This window comes from Ovis aries, chromosome X (genome assembly GCF_016772045.2).
Source record: "Ovis aries strain OAR_USU_Benz2616 breed Rambouillet chromosome X, ARS-UI_Ramb_v3.0, whole genome shotgun sequence".
NCBI classification, from domain to species: Eukaryota; Metazoa; Chordata; class Mammalia; order Artiodactyla; family Bovidae; genus Ovis; species Ovis aries.
In genome coordinates, this window is record NC_056080.1 from 43,623,820 (window position 1) to 43,646,612 (window position 22,793).

The following is a 22,793-nucleotide window of genomic DNA, read 5'->3' on the forward strand; positions in this document are numbered from 1 at the left end:
TTCCCTGCACTTGTGTGTAATTTCCGGTTGAACTAGTAGCCTCTTATTTTCTGATACAATATTTCAGATCCTTAACTCATCCCCATTATTTGTCCCTCCCCATGGAAGTTTGATTTCTTCATCAAGATGAAGTTAATTAACTATTGCAACTGCAACAGGCTCTATTGCTAAATTCTGAGCCAAGCTATAGTCCCAAGCTACAGGTGGCTCAGACAGTTAAGAATCCACCTGCAATGCAGGAGATTTGGGTTTGATCCCTGGGTTGGGAAGATCCCCTGGAGGAGGGCATGGCACTTCACTCCAGTATTCTTGTTTGGGGAGTCCCTGTGGACAGAGAAGCCTGGTGGGTTACAGTCCATGACATCACAAAGAGTTGGACACAACTGAATGACTAAACACATAGCTGAAAATTTTTATAATTGAAAACTGTATTAATCAGAGTGTTAATTTTATCAATCAGATCCTGATAGATGTCTCAAGACAAAATGGTTCCATGGCTAAATAAATTTGAACTAAATTTATTAGATTTATGTATCTCTGGAGAAGGAAATGGCAGCCCACTCCAGTATTCTTGCCTGGAGAATCCCATGGCTGGAGGAGCCTGGTAGGCTACAGTCCACGGGGTCACAGAGTCGGATATGACTGAGCGACTTCACTTTTATGTATTGCAGGACTTATCAGAGCCTTTAATATTACAATCTGCATTTTCAATCTCCTAAAATGCAGAATTCTCTTCAAAACTATTTGACCACAGAATTGGAGAAGGGCTCAGTTGGACTCTCTCAATAACTGGAGTCATCTAAAGGCTCAAGTGAGCTAGATGTGCAAAACGACTTACTCATACATCTGGCTGTTTGGTTGTTGGTTGAGTGTTCAGTTGGGTTGTCAGCTGAAGCACCTCCAAGTGGCCTCAACAGCATGAGGGGTTGGATTGCTTACATGGCACCTGGCTTCCACCACAGCAAGTGCCCCAAGAGAACCAAGTAGACATTGCATTGCCTCAAAAGTTACGTGAATCACTTTTCTGATTCTCTGGATTCTAAATAAGTCTCTAACATCAGTACAGATTAGGATGGAGAGGTCATAGAACCCACCTGGGAAGGGTGTCAAAGGCTTTGCGGACATATTTTAAAACTGCCACAATTCATTATTGGTTTGATTATACAGATGGGACCAAAAATGTATTTGACCAAAAGCAATTGACCCATGCTGCTGAAAAGACAAAGTGGTAGTATACCAATTTCAGCTGCAAATACAGGGTTTCCTTGAGTACTTAGAGGCTGCTGTATAAACATGCATTGCCATTTAATCAAAAGCAAAGTTGGTTTATGCATGGACCTGTTCTGGACTGTGAATCATGACTATATGTCATAGAACCACACCATGTTTTACCTGTAGGTTTCACTGACTCATTTTTTAAAACTGACAAATAAGACTCATTGCAAGATTAATTACAATGTACAATAAAGAAAGAACTGTCAAGTGTTCTATGTCAGTCTATTTGATAATCAAACCATTTATGGCAACTACAAAGAAATGATAGCATTTCTGATCAATAAATTTCACCATGTATATGAGCACTGAAACTGCATCCTTTCTGAGACTAAAATTTGAGAAGATGAAATAATGCTCTCTGGTTTACTTTGACAAATAAAATATTAAAACCCATTAATCTTTAGTATAAGAACATTGAGTTCTCTGTTTAGACCATCATTATTACTTCAATATTTCAATGGTATTTGTCTGCAGAAGAGAAGCTGAACATCTAGATAAAAGAAAATGCTGACTTCCTTTACTATCTGACTAAAGGAAGAAAATACCAGAAGGATTTGATTTCATCAGGACAATAAATCAAAATTGAGGACCCCCAATTAAGCATATTATGGCAGTGAAACTCCCTGTCAGCAAGTCTGAAGATTACGTAACCGCTACAAGTAACTTCTCCCCAGTCCAATAAGATGGCATTAGCAGCAACAGCTCAGAGCATACTCAGTGAGTAATGCATAATTAACACATTTTGAAAAGCACGTGACTGAAGGCAAGCAAACCTTTCACAATGTCTTGACATACAAGGGAGATTTTACAGATTCAGTGAGGTGAGTAAAACAGGCTGACTGAAGGAGAGGTTTCAAAAAGATGGGCTAATTTTCTAAGTGAGAAGGAAGGTATGGGTCTTCGTCCCACATCCTTATGCATTTGGTTTAGTCAATTGGTCAAGGAGACCCAGGGAGCAAAAGTGTTTCTGTCCCCTTCAGGCTCCCAGGGAATAATGCCACCATTCACGAATCAGCACTGAGCAGGGGCAGGAGAACACATCCTCATTGGCAGGTCACAGCACAAATATCAGGAGGCTGGACCAATGAGAGAGAGCTCAGGATTGGATGGAGGGATGGTTTGATCAGGAAAGCCAGAGTTATGAGAAAAACTGTAGAAACACTGGGCTTTGCCTTCTCATTCACAGGCCAGTGTGCCAGGGGCTCTTGTCACTCAACCAAGAGTTGTTGAACTCCCCAGCCTTTCACATTTTCCTTGCTACTGATGATTCTACCCAGGACGCTCTCTGGACCTTGTTAAAGACTCAGCATACCTCAAAACTGGAAAAGACCCTAGAGATCATTTGGTTCAGCCATTTTCGCTTGAGAAGTGTAGCAATTGTGCTAATTTCCTGGAGGACTTCTGAGAATCACCAGTGCTTTGTACTGGAGGCTTCGGTGACTGTTTCTCCAAGCTTCCAGCCTCAGCCCACAGACCCTCACTCCCTCAGCTTCCCCACATCATTCAAGTCTTCGGCCTCTTGGTTTCCTGCAGTCTGTAAAGTGGTTCTGTTTTCCTGACCAAATCCCATCTTCCTGACAAAATTTGTATGGAGAGATGTCCAAACTCTCCCCCTGCGTAGTGAGAGCCAAGATTGATACTTCAAAGGGAGTTCTGGAAGGAGGAAATCCCAGAGCAAGGGTGCAATGGTGCTTGGCACAGGAATCACAAACACACTGGATCACGGAACGCCCCAAAGACAGGTATTCACCACACCTATTTTTTTTTAATATTTATTTATTTATTTGGCTATACTGAGTCTTAGTTGCCACACATGGTATCTTCCATCTTCCTTGGATTTTTTAGTTGTGGAATACAAACTCAGTTGCGGCATGTGGGATCTAGTTCTCTGATCTAGATGGAACCTGGGCCCCCTGCACTAGGAGCATGGAGTCTTAGCCACTGGACTACCAGGGAAGTCCCTCACTGAACCCTTTAATTTCTAGTATCAGAAACCCATTGGAGCTAGCTTAAGCAAAGAGATGAGGGTTGCATCGAACCCGCATCTCTTATGTCTCCTGCATTGGCAGGCGGGTTCTTTACCACTAGCACCATCTGGGAATTCCCTTCAATAGTATAGGGAGTTACAAGCTTAGGAAACAGAGGGCATGGGTGCCACTTGTATTCAATTTCCTGCTCCCAAAGATATATGGGAGAGGTAGAAGGATACTTAGGTGTGTCCTAAAATTAAAGGAAAAGTCAAACTTTAGGAAAGGCAGAGAAAATGGGAAACTCATGAATTTCTCTCTTCATCTTTTTTGCTTGTCTCTGCATTTCTGCTTTGTTCTTCCCTTTTACTTCAGAAAGGTTTTCTCTCACCCAAGCCAATGGAAGCAAAGATTCTAGATTGGTTTCTGCAGAAGAAGCAGCTGGAGACAGAAAGAGGGCCAGTCTCCTGCTCCAAACTTTACTGGGGTCAAGTTCTCAAAAAAATTTGAATGCAGTCAATGCACACAGAGGCAGGAGCCTCAGCCTAGAAAGAAGCCATGGCTGAGGACCCGATAAGAGAGAAGGCTGAGCTAGTGCAGAATCACCATCCAAGAGATGCCACAGGTGCAGTGTGGAGGTGGTGTTTTCATTCTCCACAGAAAGGAGTTCTTCAATAGTATGTGTACGTGCTAAGTCACCTCAGTCGTGTCCGACTCTTTGTGATCCTATGGACTGTAGCCTGCCAGGCTCCTCTGTCCATTGGATTCTCCAGGCAAGAATACTGGAGTGGGTTGCTGTTTCCACCTTCCCGATACAGGGATCGCATTTCTTATGTCTCCTGCGTTGGCAGGGGGGTTCTTTACCACTAGCACCATCTGGGAAGTCCCTTCAATAGAATAGGGAGTTACAAGCTCAGGAAACAGAGGGCGTGGGTGCCACTTGTATTCAATTTCCTGCTGCAAAATGGATACCGAGTGGAGGCAATTGCTAAACCACTCAATGAAGTCAGGCTGTAAGTGAAAATAAAACAAATGAAAAGGCACTCCAATGAATGTGCAAACAAAAATCCTAGAGGGCATGAAGAAATCTCATGCTACAGAAAAAAGCATCTAACAAAATAACCGGATATAAATTCAATACAGGTGAAGTCAATGTTACAGAATAGAAAAAAAAAATACTTGAAAATAATTATGTTAGGGATGTTCCAGGAGACCAGCGAAGGCATAACATTTATTCAAAGAAAGCAGGCCTCCTTTCCCCTTCCCAGGGCCTCTGACCAGTCAGCACTGCCCCACCTCCTAAGACCCCGCTTCCCTCTCCCTTAAGGTCACGAGGCCCATGTAATATGCCTGGGGCTGGTCCTTTGCTCCTGGGGGCTCTGCTTGGGTGTGGCAGAAGAAATGAACAAAGCCCAGCTTTTCCCAAATGGGCTTCACAGCTCTTCATGATGGTAAGGAAAACAAGATGTGTTCTTGAGGCTCGAAGTGATAAAGAAATGTAAAGACATTTGAAAATGAGAAATTGGCCCAGGAAAAACACGCATGAGGATCATAAATCTGTGGGAACATTGTAGCACCCCTCACTCTCAATCTTCTGCTCAGCCTCTGGCAGTGGTTTGTTCCAAGAGGTCACTGCTATGGTCTCTCTGACTGATTCCGACCTAAAGCAGCTTCTCAGTGAGTCTCCAGAAGGAAGCCCCTTTTGTGATATGGATGATGAGATTCCCACGGGGTGGGATTGGATGAAGAATTCACAATTTTCTTTTCTCTTCAAAAGCCTACCAGTGCCCCTGGAGAAGTGCCGTGAGGAGCCAGTTCACGCTGACAGAAGCTGAGGGACAGTGCAAAAGGCAGTGCTTCACCCAGGATATCAATGGGATCCAACTGGGCGCAGAGGTACAAACCTGGTAGCTGAGCAAGCAGATCTGTTCTGAGGCACGTGGCCACGTGACTTCATCCCTGCAGTGAAGCAAAAGGGCACCCTGGTCATACTTGCCCCAAGACTTCATCTCTGGGAACCTGTTGGTGGGGGTGCATCTGGAGGAGCCTCTACAGAAATTTAAAGAAGCTATTGGCAGGGCAATGGCATAGCAGATGGCCCAGTACCAGGATGAATGCCAGGTACACACGCAAGCAAAGACTGCAGAGATGCTGCAAGAGGAAAAAGACAAGGAGCAGAGAGAACAGATTTGTTCTGGAAACAAAGAAAAAAAGGGGAGCAGAGCCCAGAAGAAAGGTCAGTAGAATGCTGACATCAGGAAGGTACTCTTTCAGGTGGGAAAGATGGGACCAGAGGATTATGATCTGTAATGAGAGGAGAGCCAGTCTAGGGAGGACTGTATGAATGGTTTGGATGCTGAAGTCCAAACTCTCTGGCCCCAAGGCTGGGTGCACACTAGGTCTCTGTGTAAGGAGAAAGGACCATACTGCGGGTCCCTGACATCCATACTGACCGAGAAGAAAGTAAAGGCTACTAACACAGTTAAGGCAAAGGTGGGGTTTCCCTGGTGGTCCAGTGGCTAAGACTCTGCACTCCCAATGCAGTGGGCCCAGGTTCAAACCCTGGTTAGGGAACTGCATCTCACGCACTGCAACTAAAGCTCTGACTTGCTGCAATGAAGACCTGGTGCAGACAAATACATAAATAGAACAAAGTCAAGGTGAAGGAAACATAGACTAAGCCTCCTAAAAATTTCTCATTCAGGGCTTCCCTGGTGGTACAGTGGCTGAGACTCCTGGCTCCCAGTGCGGGGGTCCTGGGTCCAATGCCTGGTCAGGGAACTAGATCCCATATGCCACAGCTAGGACCCTGGGGCAGCCAAATAAAGAAAGAAAGAACCAGAACAAGTTAAAAAAAAAAAAAAGGCAGTGGAAAGGTTCTCATTTTATCAGACAGAATGGGCAGCCCCATTGCTTTGTGTAAAAGTCACAGGTCTTCATGTACAAAAGTAAAAAAGAAATTTTCCTAAACCCAGTTTTCCAGACCATCACTCTCTAGCACTCTGTAATCACCCCCTCAATTCTCCAGCTGAATGGACCGTGGTACTGGAGCAATTTGAGGAGGAAAACCCCAAGAGTTCTAGCTACAAAGTGCTCTCTTGCCAGGCTCCCCTCAGCAAATGTTTCTAGAAGAACAGTGGTCTAAATGGCAGCACCTTAGAAACCAGGCCCAAGTCAATCTTGCATGCAGTCCCCGCGCATCACAAAGCTCCACGCCATATCTCGCCTAGCTCCATTTGTCAACAGCCTCTCCAAATCTTCTTTCTCCTTCAGCATCCATTCCTCCACAGCAGCCTCTTCAGGAGGCACTTCCATTCCCAGCAGCAGTTCTCCTAAGAACCCAGCTTTAGCCTACACTTCCCTGAGCCACATGGAAAAATGTTGATCCTCCAGCTCTTCAAGGCTACCTTACACATCTCCCCTTGCTGGCTCTAGCTCCCAACACAAGGTTTCTTCTAGCAGCTGTCCTATGGAAGAACAACAATCCAGAGCTCCCCTTCTTCCCAATAACTTGTTCCCATGAGTATATCCTCCCTGCATGGCACAGTCTGTCAATGGACATGTTCCGAGTCCACAGTGAACAATCCTCAGTTCCGTAGAAGCTGGCCAAGTGTGTTAGCTGCTCAACCATGTCCAACTCTTTATGACCCCATGGACTGCAGCCCGCCAGGCCCCTCTGTCCATGGAATTCTCCAGGCAAGAATACTGGAGGGGGTTGCCATTTCCTTCACCAGGGAATCTTCCTGACTCAAGATTCAAACGAGGTCTCCTGCATTGCAGGCAGATTCCTTACCATCTGAGCCACCAGGGAAAGCCCATGGAAGCTGGCCTTGGGGGTCCAAATGGAGATTCTAGTGATGGGAGCTAGGGAGGAACAAAGCTACTGACCCTGTCCCTGAAACCCATACTCCTCAAAAGGAAGTTTCCTGGTGCTCTGAACTTCATATGTTATGCATGTTGCTAGACGGTTCATGGAAAGACAAATCCTGGGATGGAGAGAATTCTGAGTTTGGAGTGGTATATGTGGTTCTGAGTTCCTTCACTATGATAGATCAGTTGGTACAACTGCATTTTAAATCTGGTAAACATCTTGGCATTTGGTCAGAGTAGCTCATGGAGTCCCATAGGCCAAGGGCTCCTTCTAGCCACAAAAGGATTCATGAGATGGTCATGGTATCCATCTCATCCACAGATACTGTGTTCAACAGGACGAAAACCTGGCCTAAAGCCACGACTGAAAGAAGTAGCTTTGTCTCTGAAAATATATTCAGGGCATTTAATACATACTCATTGTAGGAGGCCAATTTCTCCTCTGAACATGACAATGAAGCTCTTTTATAGACCAGTGGATCCATCAATTGCAAGACAATTGTGATAGGCCTTTTAAAGACCCTTATGTTGGGTTCAGCTTTTAGCATTACCATTAAATGCATTGGACAGGATAGGACTGTTCATGGCATGTCACATTATGGGAAGACATAATTCTAGTGCCTTTGGAGTGGAGAAGAATTACCTAACTCACATCCTCCATTTCAGTCCTCTGAGCACTTCTCAAAGACCTTTTTAAAAAGATGTCTGTTTTTGAGACAAGCCAGTTTTACTGAGTTGAGCTTTTTAGTTATTCTGTAAATTTGTGCAATCTTGACTTAAAAGATTATGTAATTCCAGAAAGTTTTATTCCCAACCTGGCCAGAGTGCCAGTTATTTTTCCCCTGGAGTTTATACAGGTGAACCCCAGGGCTACAAAGCCCTTGTTGGTCAAATCTTCATCTCTTTATGGGCAGAGGTCAAGTGGCTCAGTGGTAAAGAATCCACCGGCAAATGCAGGAGATAGAGAAGTGGGTTCAATCCCTGGGTCAGGCCACTCCAGTATTCTTGCCTGGAGAATCCCATGGACAGAGGAGCCTGGAGGGCTGCAATCCATAGAGTCCCAAAGAGTTGGACACGACTGAGCAACTGAGCATGAGCAAACACATGAAGAGTTCATTCAAGTCATAGATAGATATCCGAGTTTGTTTTATTCTTAGAAATCCTCTTGGGTGGGGCCATAGTAACAGACCTTTATGAAGTATCTGCCAGATAGAAATAAGCCTTGAAGTCCTGGAGTTTTCCAAGCACTGGAGGATATGTAAACATAAGGTTAGCATGCATTAAGCTTGAAGGACGGATCAAGGACAGATAAATATTCCAGACTTTCCAAGCCACAAAGCTGTTCACTAAACTAGTGACTGTTTCACAAAGGCCTTTAGAGTGTTTATTTGTACCTGTGAAATGTGTAGGACAAGATGAGTTTGAACAGTCTGCTCTAGCTAAGTGAATTCAAATATGTCAAGTGTAAACTATCTGGGTGAATTTTATGGTTATGTAATTTATGCAAAATCCATAATATGGTAGCCTCTATAGAACAACTGACTCATTTTCTTCCACAAATAAGTTATTTTGTTCAGTTGCTAAGTCGTGTCCAGCTCTTTGCAACCCCATGGACAGCAGCATGCCAGGTTTCCCTGTCCTTCGCTATCTCCTGGGATTTGCTCAAATTCAGGCCCATTGAGTTCATGATGCCATCCAACCCTCTCATCCTCTGTTGTCCCTTCCTCCTGTCCTCAATCTTTCCCAGCATCAGGATATTTTCCAATTAGCCAGCTCTTCACATCAGGTGGCCAAAGTATTGGAACTTCAGCTTAAGCATCAGTCCTTCCAATTCAGAGTTGATTTCCTCTAGGATTGACTGATTTGATCTCCTTGCTGTCCAAGGAGACCACAGTTGGCAAAGTAATTAACCAGCACCACAGTTCAAAAGCATCAGTTCTTTGTCTCTCAGCCTTCTTTATGTCCACCTCTCACATCTGTTGGAGAAGGCAATGGCAACGCACTCCAGTACTCTTGCCTGGAGAATCCCAGGGACAGGAGCCTGGTGGGCTGCCGTCTATGGGGTTGCACAGAGTCAGACACGACTGATGTGACTTAGCAGCAGCAGCTCACATGTGTACATGACTCTTGGAAAAACCATAGCTTTGACTAGTGCACCTTCGTCATCGAAGTAATGTCTCTGCTTTTTAATACGCTGTCTAGGTTGGTCATAACTTTTCTTCTAAGGAGCAAGTGTCTTTTAATTTCATGGCTGCAGTCACCATCAGCAGGGATTTTGGAGTCCAAGAAAATTAAGTCATGACTGTTTCCACTGTTTCCCCATCTATTTGCCATGAAGTGACGGGACATCTATTTCTACTTTATTGACTATGCCAAAGTCTTTGACTGTGTGGATCACCACAAACTGTGGAAAATTATTATAGAGATAAGAATACCAGACCGCCTTAGAGCCTGCCTCTTGAGAAATCTGTATGCAGGTCAGGAAGCAACAGTTAGAACTGGACATGGAACAACAGACTGGTTCCAAATAGGGAAAGGAGTACGTCAAGGCTGTATATTGTCACCCTACTTATTTAATTTATATGCAGAGTACATCATGAGAAACGCTGGGCTGCAAGAAGCACAAGCTGGAATCAAGATTGCCAAGAGAAATATCAATAACCTCAGATATGCAGATGACACCACCCTTATGGCAGAAAGCAAAGAACTAAAGAGGCTCTTAATGAAAGTGAAAGAGGAGAGTGAAAACGTTGGCTTAAAGCTCAACATGCAGAAAACTAAGATCATGGCATCTGGTCCCATCACTTCATGGCAAATAGATGGGGAAACAGTGGAAATAGTGGCTGACTTTATTTTGAGGGGCTCCAAAATCACTGCAGATGGTGAGTGCATCCGTGAAATTAAAAGATGCTTACTCCTTGGAAGGAAAGTTATGACCAACCTAGACAGCATATTAAAAAGCAGAGACATTACTTTGCCAACAAAGGTCCGTCTAGTCAAAGGTATGGTTTTTTCCAGTAGTCATGTATGGATATGAGAGCTGGACTATAAAGAAAGCTGAGTGCCGAAGAACTGATGTTTTTGAACTGTGGTGTTGGAGAAGACTCTTGAGAGTCCCCTGGACTGCAAGGAGATCCAACCAGTCCATCCTAAAGGAAATCAGTCCTGAATATTCATTGGAAGGACTGATGGTTTAGCTGAAACTCCAGTACTTTGCCACCTGATTTGAAGAACTGACTCATTTGAAAAGACTCTGATGCTGGGAAAGACTGAAGGCAGGAGAAGGGGACAACAGAGGATCAGATGGTTGGATGGCATCACTGACTCAATGGACATGAGTTTGAGTGAACTCCGGGAGTTGGTAATGGACAGGGAAGCCTGGCGTGCTGCAGTCCATGATATCGCAAAGAGTCAGACATGACTGAGTGACTGAACTGAACTGCACTGAACTGATGGGACCAGATGTCATGATCTTAGTTTTTTTGAATGTTGAGTTTTAAGCTAACTTTTTCACTCTCCTCTTTCACCTTCATCAAGAGGCTCTTTAGTTCCTCTTCACTTTCTGTCATAAGGGAGGTATCATCTGCACATCTGAGGTTATGGATATTTCTCCCAGCAATATTGATTCCTGCTTATGCTTCTTCCAGCCCAGCGTTTCTCATGATGTACTCTGCATATAAGTTAAATAAGCAGGGTGACAATATACAGCCTTGACGTACTCCTTTCCCTATTTGGAACCAGTCTGTTGGTCCATGTCTAGTTCTAACTGTTCACTCTTGTTTCTCAGGAGACAGATAAGGGGGTCTGGTATTCCCATTTCTTTAATAATTTTCCAGTTTATTGTGATCTACACAGTCAAAGGCTTTGGCATAGTCAATGAAGCAGAAGTAGATATTTTTCTGGAATTCTCTTGCTTTTTCTGTGACCCAATGGATGTTGGCGATTTGATCTCTGGTTCCTCTGCCTTTTCTAAGTCCAGCTTGTACATCTGGAACTTCTTGGTTCATGTATTGTTGAAGCCCAGCTTGAAGGATTTTGAGCATTACCTTGCTAGCATGTGAAATGAGCACAATTGTACAGTAGTTTGAACATTCTTTGGCATTGCCTTTCTTTGGGATTGGAATGAAAACTGACCTTTCCCAATCCTGTAACCACTGCTGAGTCTTCCAAACTTGCTGACATATTGAATGCAAGCACTTTAACAGCATCATCTTTTAGGATTTGAAATAGTTCCGCTGGAATTCCATTACCTCTACTAGCTTTGTTCGTAGTGATGCTTCCTAAGGCCCACTTGACTTCACACTCCAGGATGTCTGACTCTAGGTGAGTGACCACACCATTGTGGTTATCTGGGTCACTAAGACCTTTTTTGTTTAGTTCTTCTGTGTATTCCTGCCACCTCTTCTTAATCTCTTCTGCTTCTGTTTGGTCCTTGCCATTTCTATTCTTTATTGGGCTCATCTGTGCATGAAATGTTCTCTTGGTATCTCCAAGTTTCTTGAAGAGATCTCTAGTGCTTCCCATCTTATTGTTTTCCTCTATTTCTTTGCCTTGTTCGCTTAAGAAGGCTTTCTTATCTCCTCCTGATATTCTCTGGAACTCTGCATTCAGTTGGATATATCTTTCCCTTTCTCCTTTGCCTTTTGCTTCTCTTCTTTTATCAGCTATTTGAAAGGCCTCCTCAGACAACCACTTTGCCTTCTTGCATTTCTTTTTCTTGGGGATGGTTTTGGTCTCCACCTCCTGTACAATGTTATGAACCTCTGTCCATAGTTCTTCAGGCACTCTGTCTACCAGATCTAATCCCTTGAATCTATTTGTCACTTCCACTGTATAATCATAAGGGATTTGATTTAGGTCATACTTGAATGGCTTAGTGGTTTTCCCTACTTTCTTCAATTTAAGTCCGAATTTTGTAATAAGGAGCTGATGATCTGAGCCACAGTCAGCTCCCAGTCTTGTTTTTGCTGACTGTATAGAGCTTCTCCACCCTTGGTTACAAAGAATATAATCAATCTGATTTCAGTGTTGACCATCTGGTGATGTTCATATGTAGAGTCATCTCTTGCGTTGTTGGAAGAGAGTGTTTACTATGACCAGTGCATTCTCTTAGCAAAATTCTGTAAGCCTGTGCCCTGCTTCATTTTGCACTTCAAGGCCAAACTTTCCTGTTACTCCAGGTATCTCTTGACTTCCTACTTTTGCATTCCAATCCCTTATGATGAAAAGGACATCTTTTGGGGTGTTAGTTCTAGAAGGACTTGTAGGTCTTCATAGAACTGTTCAACTTCAGCTTCTTCGGCATCAGTGGTTGGGGCATTGACTTGGATTACTGTGATGTTGAATGGTTTGCCTTGGAAGCAAACCAAGACAATTTTGTCATTTTTGAGACTGCACCCAAGTACTGCATTTCAGACTTTTTGTTGACTCTGAGGGGTACTCCATTTCTTCTAAGGGATTCTTGCCCACAGTAGTAGATATAATGGTCATCTGAATTAAATTTGCCCATTCCTCTCCATTTTAGTTCACTGATTCCTAAGATGTTGATGTTCACTCTTGTCATCTCCTGCTTGACAACATCCAATTTACCTTGATTCGTGGACCTAACATTCCCGGTTCCTATGCAACACTGTTTTTTAGAGCATTGGGCTTTATTTTCACCACCAGACACATTACAGGGAGGGAAAAAGAGGGAAGGGAAACCTCTAAGCTAAAAGAAACTTAAGATACATATCAACTGAGTGCAATGTGTGAAGCTTGTTAGGATACTAATTTGTCAAAATAAACCTTTTTTAATGAGACAGTGGGAAAAATTAGACCATTTATTAAATGTTTGATGAAAAGAGGAATTGTTTTAATTGTTTAGGTATGATAATGATATTGTGGTTAGGAAGGAAAGGACGGAGGGAGAGAAGGAAGGAAGGAAGGAAGAATGTGGCTGGCTTTTGTTGCCAGTTCCTGGGAGGTAACCTCTAAATCCTTGATGTTTCCTAAGTGACAAGAATGTCTTCATTATTCACGGTGGGTCCTTTAGACCCTGCCTGATAGTTTATGTCAAAGAGATGACTCAGGGTAGGGACTGGGCACACCAGAAAGACAAACTGTGAGTCTCATGGTTTCAGCCTGGGCTCTGGGAGCAGAACGGGGGTGGAGATCAAGTTCAACCACATGGGTGATGATTCAATCAATAATGCCTACATAATGAAATCCCAATAAAAGTCTGAACATCAAAGCCTGGGTGAGCATCCTGGGTTGGCAATACTCCTTGCACATACTGCCACATAACAATGCCAAGAAGGTAACTCATCCCTGTGTCCATGAGAACTTTACATTTGGAACCCTCCCCATCCAAGAGTCTGCCCTGTCTATTTCTTCTAATTTGTATCCTTTTCCTGTAATAAAAGTGGTTGTGAATATAATAGGTTTCTGTGAGTTCTATGTGTCCTTCTAGCAAATTATCATACCTGAGGATGGTTTTGAGAAAACACTGAACTCATAGTTAGTGTCAGAAGGACAGTTAGAAAGAAAAGTTCTTGTCTTTAAAGATACATAAGGAAAGATATAAAGATGAATTAGTATGTCATGGATTTACTGAAAAAATAGTCTGGGACAGTGGGGAGGAGGAAATCAAGAGATAGGTGGAACAAGATTAGCCATGTGTAATCACAGAAGCTGGATGCTGGGGTTCATGAAATTATTCTCTCTTCTTTTGTATATGTCTTAAAATTTCCAAAATAAAAATAAGTAGTCATTCATGGATATGAATCCTTATTTTATGGATCCTTATTTTATATGATATGGTAGGTGAAATTCTAAGATGTCTCCCAAGATCATATGCCCATGGTACACACACACCTTTTCCTAGATATTTATTCAAACACAAAGGGAGGTAGTACTGTTTAGGGGGGTTGCAGATGTAACTAAGATCCCAAATCAGTTGACCTTAAGATAGGGAGATAGGGAATTTCCTGGTGATCCAATGGTTAGGACTCAGTGCTCTCAGTGCCAGGGCCTGGAGCTGAATCCTGGTTGGGGAACTAAGATCCTGCAAGCTGCATAGTGCGGACCAGGGGTAAGGGGGAGTGGTGGAGGGAGGAGATTATCCTGGGTGGGCGTGACCTCGTCAGGTGAGGGATTGAAAAGCCTCTTCCTGAAGAAGAAATTCTCAGTAAGATAGATTTGACTCATGAGAGAGATTCCAAACACGGGAGATTCTTTGAAGATGGCTTTGAGAGCAGCCTCTGGCTGACAGCCAGCAAAGAAATGAAGACCTCAGTCTTACAGCTGCAAGGGACAAAATTCTGCCACAACCATGTTATCTTTCAAGAGGAGTCCAAGTTCCAGATGACCACATGGACAGTTCACATCTAGATTTCAACCTTGTAAGATTCTCAGTAAAGAAGTCAACTATTTTGTACAAGACTTTTGACCTACAGAACTGTGAACTGATAAATCTGTGCTGTCGTAAACTGCTATATAATTTGTCACATGGCAGTAGAGAATGAAGGTGCACAATCAAAAAATAAATTATAGTCGTGAAAAATAAAACTTTACACATTTCTAACCAAATACAGAAAAATACATTTGTCACCACAGTACAGGGAAGGATGTCTTAACATACCAAAGGCAAGATTAATAAATTCAACTATATCAAAATGACAAACTTCTGAACTATAAAATGCACCAAAAGATGCAGTGTAAAGAAAATTCATGACTAAGACATGCCATTTGTAAGACATAAAATTACAAATCATATTTTTAAAAGAAACCCAAGGAAAAACAAATCAACAGAGAAAAACAAGAAACAAGCCAACAGAATATGAATTGATAACTCACATAAGAGAAAGCTTCAGCTCAGTTCAGTTCAGTTCAGTTGCTCAGTCGCGTCCGACTCTGTGACCCCATGAATCGCAGCACGCCAGGCCTCCCTGTTCATCACCATCTCCTGGAGTTCACTCAGACTAAACAGCCATCAAGTCAGTGATGCCATCCAGCCATCTCATTCTCTGTCGTCCCCTTCTCCTCCTGCCTCCAATCCCTCCCAGCATCAGAGTCTTTTCCAATGAGTCAACTCTTCGCATGAGGTGGCCAAAGTACTGGAGTTTCAGCTTTAGCATCATTCCTTCCAAAGAAATCCCAGGGCTGATCTCCTTCAGAATGGACTGGTTAGATCTCCTTGCGGTCCAAGGGACTCTCAAAAGTCTTCTCCAACACCACAGTTCAAAAGCATCAATTCTTCGGTGCTCAGCTTTCTTCACAGTCCAACTCTCATATCCATACATGACCACTGGAAAAACCATAGCCTTGACTTTGCCAACAAAGTAATGTCTCTGCTTTTGAGTATGCTATCTAGGTTAATCATAACTTTTCTTCCAAGGAGTAAGCGTCTTTTAATTTCATGGCTGCAATCACCATCTGCAGTGATTTGGGAGCCTCAAAAAATAAAGTCTGACACTGTTTCCACTCTTTCCCCATCTATTTGCCATGAAGTGATGGGACCAGATGCCATGATCTTCATTTTCTGAATGTTGAGCTTTAAGTCAACTTTTTCACTCTCCTCTTTCACTTTCATCAAGAGGCTTTTAGTTCCTCTTCACCTTCTGCCATAAGGGTGGTGTCATCTGCATATCTGAGGTTATTGATATTTCTCCCAGCAATCTTGATTCCAGCTTGTGCTTCTTGCAGCCCAGTGTTTCTCATGATGTACTCTGTATATAATTTCAATAAGCAGGGTGACAATATACAGCCTTGACATATTCCTTTTCCTATTTAGAACCAGTCTGTTGTTCCATGTCCAGTTCTAACTGTTGCTTCCTGACCTGCATCTTAAAAGCTAACAAATATGTAAAAAGATGTCCAACATGGCTACTCATCAGAGAAATGCAAACAGTAATGAAAGGCAATTTTACCTATAATGAACCAACAAAATTAAAAATCCACATACTCCTGAGTTTTGATGAGGATGTAGAGTAACAAAAGCTCTCATGTTGGACTTCCTTGATGGTCCAGTGGTTAAGAGTCAATGCAGGGGACATGGGTTTGATCCCTGGTCTGGGAAGATCCCACATGCCACTGGGCAACTAAGCCTGTGTGCCACAACTGCTGAGCCCGTATTCTAGAGCCTGTGCTCCACAACAACAGAAGCCATCGCAATGAGAAGCTCATGCACTGCAACTTGAGAAAGCCATCACACAGCACCAAAGACCTGGCATGGTGAAAACGAAATTAATTAATTAAACCTTAAAAAAAGAAACTCTTATGTCTTGCTGATGGGGGTGTAAATTGGTTCAGGATTTTGTAGAGCAATGTGATAATATTTAGTAAATTGATGTATATACCTTTTGATCCAGCAATTCTACTCATGGGAATATATTCCAGAGAAAATCTTCTACATAGGCTCAAGTATCTATAAATACTTGAGTATCTAGAAATATTATAGACATTAATAATATCTATAATAATGTCTATAAATAATAATATCTATAAATATTGCAACATGATTTGTAATGTTGAAAACTTATAGGCAATCTAAGTGTCCATTGAAAGGAGAATGAAGGTTATTAAATTTTTGTTTCTTTCCATCCTCAGTATTCTCCTTTAATCTTGACTGGCAACCCACCTGCTAATCTGCAAGAGAACCATGCCAGTTGAAAATGAACTGCTTATTTCACTGGTTCTAAGAGTTAACCATAATTCTCTTAATTGTTGTCTTTCACAGGAAAAAATGTTTTCACTGACTGTGATCTTCAAAGAGAGTCTCTGAATCAAGAGGGATCAAAAGTGGCCAATATATCTGGAAACGCACTTCCACCCAAGGATGGAATGACTTTCTAAAGTGAGCTGGAAACTGCTGAGCTGAGAAAGAATATGGCTAATCCAAGTGAGGCAAATGAATGCTCCTATGCTACTGATAAAAGAGGATTCTTTTGAAATGTGCCCCCAAGTCACATGAGAATTGATTTCATTTAATGAAGTTGATCATAAGCAAAGCTTAGTGTCTAAAAGTCAATCTGTAGGTTCTTCCAAACATACCAGCACAGGATATCATGTCATGCAATTTAGAACACATCCAGATTTTTATATCACCTTCAGAGCCTCCATTTTTATCTTGGTTTTATTTATACTTCCTTATCTCAGATGCGAAAAGTGTGAATAAGACACTGGCTAGTAAAAGTACTCAAAAAGTAGTTTCATATGGATTTTTAAAAATAACAAAAGTGGAGAAAGAAATTTTTGTCTATCTGTCCATGACAAACTTTAAATTTTAAAGCATTTTTACTTTCCATTCTCCCTGGAGAAGAGAATGGCTACCCACTCCAGTATTCTTGCCTGGAAAATCCCATGGACAGAGGAGCTTGGCGGGCTACAGCCTGGGGTTGCAAAGAATCAGACATAATAGAGTTGCACACACATACACAAATACACACACACATATATGCACACACTATCCATTCTAGACCCAATTTATATTTCTTTATTTATATTTGATGTTTATCAAGTAGTACACATTGGAAGCAGATACACACAGTATTATTTATTACTGTATTTCTTGGATACATCTAACACTTTTTATTGCAATAATGGACTAAATTGAACTGGCCGAGATACATTTTTCCATTTTTGCCGATAAGTAGTTGCAACGGAGTAATGTTTTAAAATTCAGATAATATATTTTCCTAAAATATTCCAATGCTATGTATAAGATGCTACAAAGTATATGTGTTTGATTAACAGTTTTATGAATAATCATATCACATAATTTCCCAGATTTATCACAAAATTAAATGAAAATTCTTTGTGGCAGAAGGTTTGTATGAATGTCAAAGTGTTGATTTTTGTTCTCATTTGCTCAGTTTGAACCATGCCACATTGTGACTTGCAAAACCATTTTCTCTTTGTGCTAATTATCCAAAAGTAAGTTCAAAGTGCTTTTCCATTTACCTAAGTGTGCAAAATCAAAAACTTAATTACAAAGTCAAAGTGTTAAGCAAAGGCTCTAAATTTCTTTGATTCCAACCCTAATGACTCTTAACATGATGACTATTTTATCAGGCCAAGGAAGGCTCTACTGCTTAAAGCAATTACCGAGCTCAAGGCAGTAGAGTGCCTCATCATAATAAACTGATGAGAGATTAAAATAACAAGTAAGACCCTGCCTTAGTCTGTTTGGGCTGCTGTCACAGAATACCATAGACTGCGTGGCTTATAAATAACAGAAATTTATTTCTCACAGTTTCAGAGGCTGGGAAGTCCAAGATCAAGGTGCCGAGCAGATTCAGTGTCTGATGAAAACCCACTTCCTGATTTATATGCAGCCATCTTCTTTCTGTGTCCTCACATGGTGGATGGGTCCGGAAAACTCCCTGGGGTCTCTTTATAAGGGCACTAATCCCATTCATGAGGGCTTCAGCCTCATGACCTAATCACTTCCCAAAAGCCCCATCTCCTAATATCATCACCTTAGGGGTTAAGTTGCAGCATATGAGCTTGGAGAGACACCAACATTCAGTTTGTCAGTCAGTTCAGTCACTCAGTCGTGTCGGACTCTTTGCGACCCCATGGACTGCAGCATGCCATCACTAACTAACTGTCCATCACTAACTCCTGGAGCTTACTCAAACTTATGTCCATTGAGTCAGAGATGCCATCCAACCATCTCATCCTCTGTTGTCCCCTTCTCCTCACACCTTCAATCTTCCCCAGCATCAGGGTCTTTTCAAATGAGTCCGTGCTTCAAATCAGGTGGCCAAAGTATTGGAGTTTCAGTTTCAGCATCAGTCCTTCCAGTGAATATTCAGGACTGATTTCCTTTAGGATGGACTGGTTGGATCTCCTTGCAGTCCAAGGGACTCTCAAGAGTCTTCTCCAACACCACAGTTCAAAAGCATCAGTTCTTCGGTGCTCAGCTTTCTTTATAGTCCAACTCTCACATCCATACATGACTACTGGAAAAACCATAGTCTTGACTAGAAGGACCTTTGTTGGTAAATTAATGTCTCTGCTTTTTAATATGCTGTCTAGGTTGGTCATAACTTTCCTTCCAAGGAGCAAGCATCTTTTAATTTCACGGCTGTACTCACCATCTGCAGTGATTTTGGAGCCCCCCAAAATAAGGTCTGTCACTGTTTCCACTGTTTCCCCATCTATTTGCCATGAAGTGATGGGATCAGATGCCATGATCTTTAGTTTGTATGTTTACTTTATACGACATTTAGGGGGAAATTGGTAGTATCATATCTTCAAAAGTCAGTACAAGAATTGGAGGGTCTGCCCATGGTAGTCATCCTTTCTGAACCACAGCCCTGCTCCAGTGGACCTGAGCTCTCCTTTTGCCATCATGTGGCCAAAATGTTGGTTGTCACCTTTCTGGCAACCTCCACATGAGTTCCACACCAATTTCTGTTCTCCTGATAATTCAGTTGGGCTAAAGCATTTGGAAGTGACTTGGATTTCCTGAGGTAGATGTAGGAAGGGATTACATCATGCCCAGCAAAGCAAATCCATCTTGCTATGCCTTGCTTCCATGCCCCACTGTTCACCTCACCGCAAGATCACCCCATCCTGACCACCCCTAGCAGGGTTCTATCATCTCCTTTCTTCTGTTTCTCCAGCCTTTTGCTCCAGGTTCTTGCCCCATCCTTAATATCTCAGCTGATTCTTTTTCTTTTTTCTCTTCTTCCAGTTTTATTGAGATATAATTGACATACAGCACTGTATAAGTTTAAGGTGTACAGCATAATGATTTGACTTACATACATCATGAAATGAATATCGTAATAAATTCAGTGAATATACATCATCCCATACACACACAAAAATAAATAGAAAGTTGTGTTCAGCTGATTCTTACTAAAGAAGGTTAACCCTCTCAATAGTCCAAACTTGTCCCCCATCATCTATTCAGCAAAGGATCCTCCGTTTATGGGATCCCCCCTCCTTAGGGTCCAGAGAGGGATTTCAATTAAAACTATAAAAATGTTTTGTGTTCTCTCACATCTATCTACCTGCCCTGGCTGCCTCACAGGATTCAGAGATAATACATGTGGAAAAAAATGTTTTAACCATAACACGCTATATACTTTTTCTCTGATTCTTTATTCTGAACTTCACATTTTAAAAATGACACGACTGGAGCCCAGGGAGTTAAATAACTTGCCCAAACAGTTTAAAGACTGACTTTAAACGTGCTCTCTAGTCTTCTGCCCTATTACTCCTCCCATAAATCTGTAATACCTTGGATAATTTATGGGTTTCTCAGCTTTCCCACACTCCATTAATTTGGGGTTGAACATGACCTGCTTCTTGGGGTCTCCACCACACTCATGAACATACATGTGATCATTTACACAGATCTTATAGTTAAGGAAATGGATGTGAAGGCTATTCACTCTTTTACTAATTCATTTGTTCCACAGATAAGCACCTACTACGTGCCAGGTACTGTTCTAAACTCTGAGGATATAGCAATAAACAGAAGAGTCAGAAAACCCATGCCCTCATGGGCTTCATATTCTAGTGGGAAAAAGATACAATAAGCAAATACATAAAATATTTAACATCATGAAAAATGCTATAAAGAAGATAAACCAGGGAAGGGGGATAGGGAGTATCACAGGGGAGAGGGAGGAGGTTGGAATTTTAAATAAGGTAGTCACAAAAGTGTTCCCTGAGGGGGTGACGTTTTACCAAAGAGCAGAAAGAGATGAAGTGTCAAACCATGCAGCTATTGGGAAAAGGGTATTCCTAACAGAAGAAAAAGCCAGTGCAAAGGCCCTGCACAAGAAGCAGGCACTTTCAAGGAGCAATTTGGAGTCAGTGTTGTGAGAACAAAATGAACAAAAGAAAAATCAGCAGAAGAGAGCAAAGGGGTGACAGGGGTATCAGTGTGGAGGCCCTTGTGGGTCATAATAAGGACTTTGGCTTTTAATCTCAATGGCAGGGCAGCCAGTGGAGAGATGTGAATTGAGACACGACTTCCTCTTCCACATCATTCCTGCTGTCTTCTCCCTCTACCACCACCCACTCTAAGTCTCAGGATGAGGGTGTCAAGTCATCCAGGTCCAAGTGGGAAGTTCAAGCATCACTTCTCCTTTCACTGGGATATCTGCTCTTTAAAACTATCATTCTTGGCAAGAAAAAAGCTTAATTAAAGACTTTTTGAGAATATGGGGAAGTGTTTTCCAAGACCCCCGTGGGTTGCCTGAAGTCTCTTTGCAGAACAAGAGGTTAAAAAAGTAGGAAGTAGGTTAGGAGAGGCAGCTGGCAAAGAAAGTGTTGAGGAAGTTAGGAAACGGGGGTTATTGCACAGGTAAAGGGTAGAAGTGGAGCTAGAACACAAGTAGAGACTCCTTACCCAATACTTCCTTGCCATTGCTTACTGTTTCTATAATAAACTTACAGACATCAAGGGGCAGAGGGAGGGTGGGTTGAACTGGGAGATTGGGATTGACATACATACATTATTACGTATAAGATAGAGGGACTTCCGTGGTAGTACAGTGGCTAAGAATCCACCTACCACTGCAGAGGACATGGGTTCAATCCCTGGTCCAGGAAGATCCCACATGCTGTGTAGAAACTAAGCCCGTGTTCCACAATCACTGAACCCTCGCTCTAGAGCCTGTGAGTAGCAACTACTGAGCCTGGCACCTAAAGCCTGTGATCCACAACAAGAGAAGCCACCACAATGAGAAGCTCATGGACCACAATGAGGAGTAGTTCCCACTCGCTGCAACTAGAGAAAAGCCCACGCAGCAACAAAGATCCAGTACAGCTCTAAATAAATAAATAAAATTAGTTTTAAAAATAGACAACTAATGAGAACATACTATATAGCACAGGGAACTCTATTCAGTACTCTGTGGTGACCGAAGTGGGAAAGAAATATATAAAAGAGAGGATATATGTATGTGTATAGCAGATTCACTTTGCTGTACAGAAGATATTAACACAACATTGAAAACAACTATACTCCAAAAAACGTTTTTTTCTAAATAGACAGAAAATCTAAAATAGATAAGTGAGGCTCACCACACTAAGAAGTTTCTGCTCAGCAAAGAAAACCATCAGCAAAATGAGAGGGACCCTCTGGAATGGGAGAAAATAGATGCAAATCATATATCTGATGAGAGATTAATATCCAAAATATATGAAGAACATAAATAACTCAATAACAACAAAAAATTTTTTTTGTTTAAAAAATGGACAGAGGTAGGATTTCCCTGGCAATTCAGTGGTTGGAACACCAAGCTCCCAATACAGGGGGCACAGTTTCAATTCCTGGACAGGGAACTAAGATCCCACATGCTGCATGGCACAGCCAAAGGAAAAAAAAGAAAATGGGAAGAGGACATGAACAGATATTTTTCCACAGAAGGTATGCAAATGGAAAACAGGTACCTGAAAAAGTGCCCACCGTCACTAACCACCAGGGAAATGCAAATCAAAACCACAAGGAGATTACAACTTAACATCTGTTAGAATGGCTGTCATCAAAAAGACAAGACATAATTATTGGCAAGAATGTGATAAAAAGAAAACCCTGGTCTACTGTTGATAGGAATGTAAATTGGTAGAGCCATTATGAGAAATAGTATGGAGTTTCTTCAAAAAAATAAAAAAACTACCATATTATCCAGAAACTCCACTTCTGAGTATACATGAGAAGGAAATGAAATTGAA

The 22,793-nt window shown here is 42.0% G+C and overlaps 1 non-coding gene across 1 annotated transcript; it reads left to right on the forward strand.

Moving 5' to 3' along the window:
* Positions 1-5,743: 5,743 nt before the first annotated feature.
* Positions 5,744-5,816, forward strand: TRNAG-CCC (transfer RNA glycine (anticodon CCC)). The gene has a single exon. It is a non-coding gene; the product is annotated as a tRNA-Gly (tRNA).
* Positions 5,817-22,793: the final 16,977 nt, after the last annotated feature.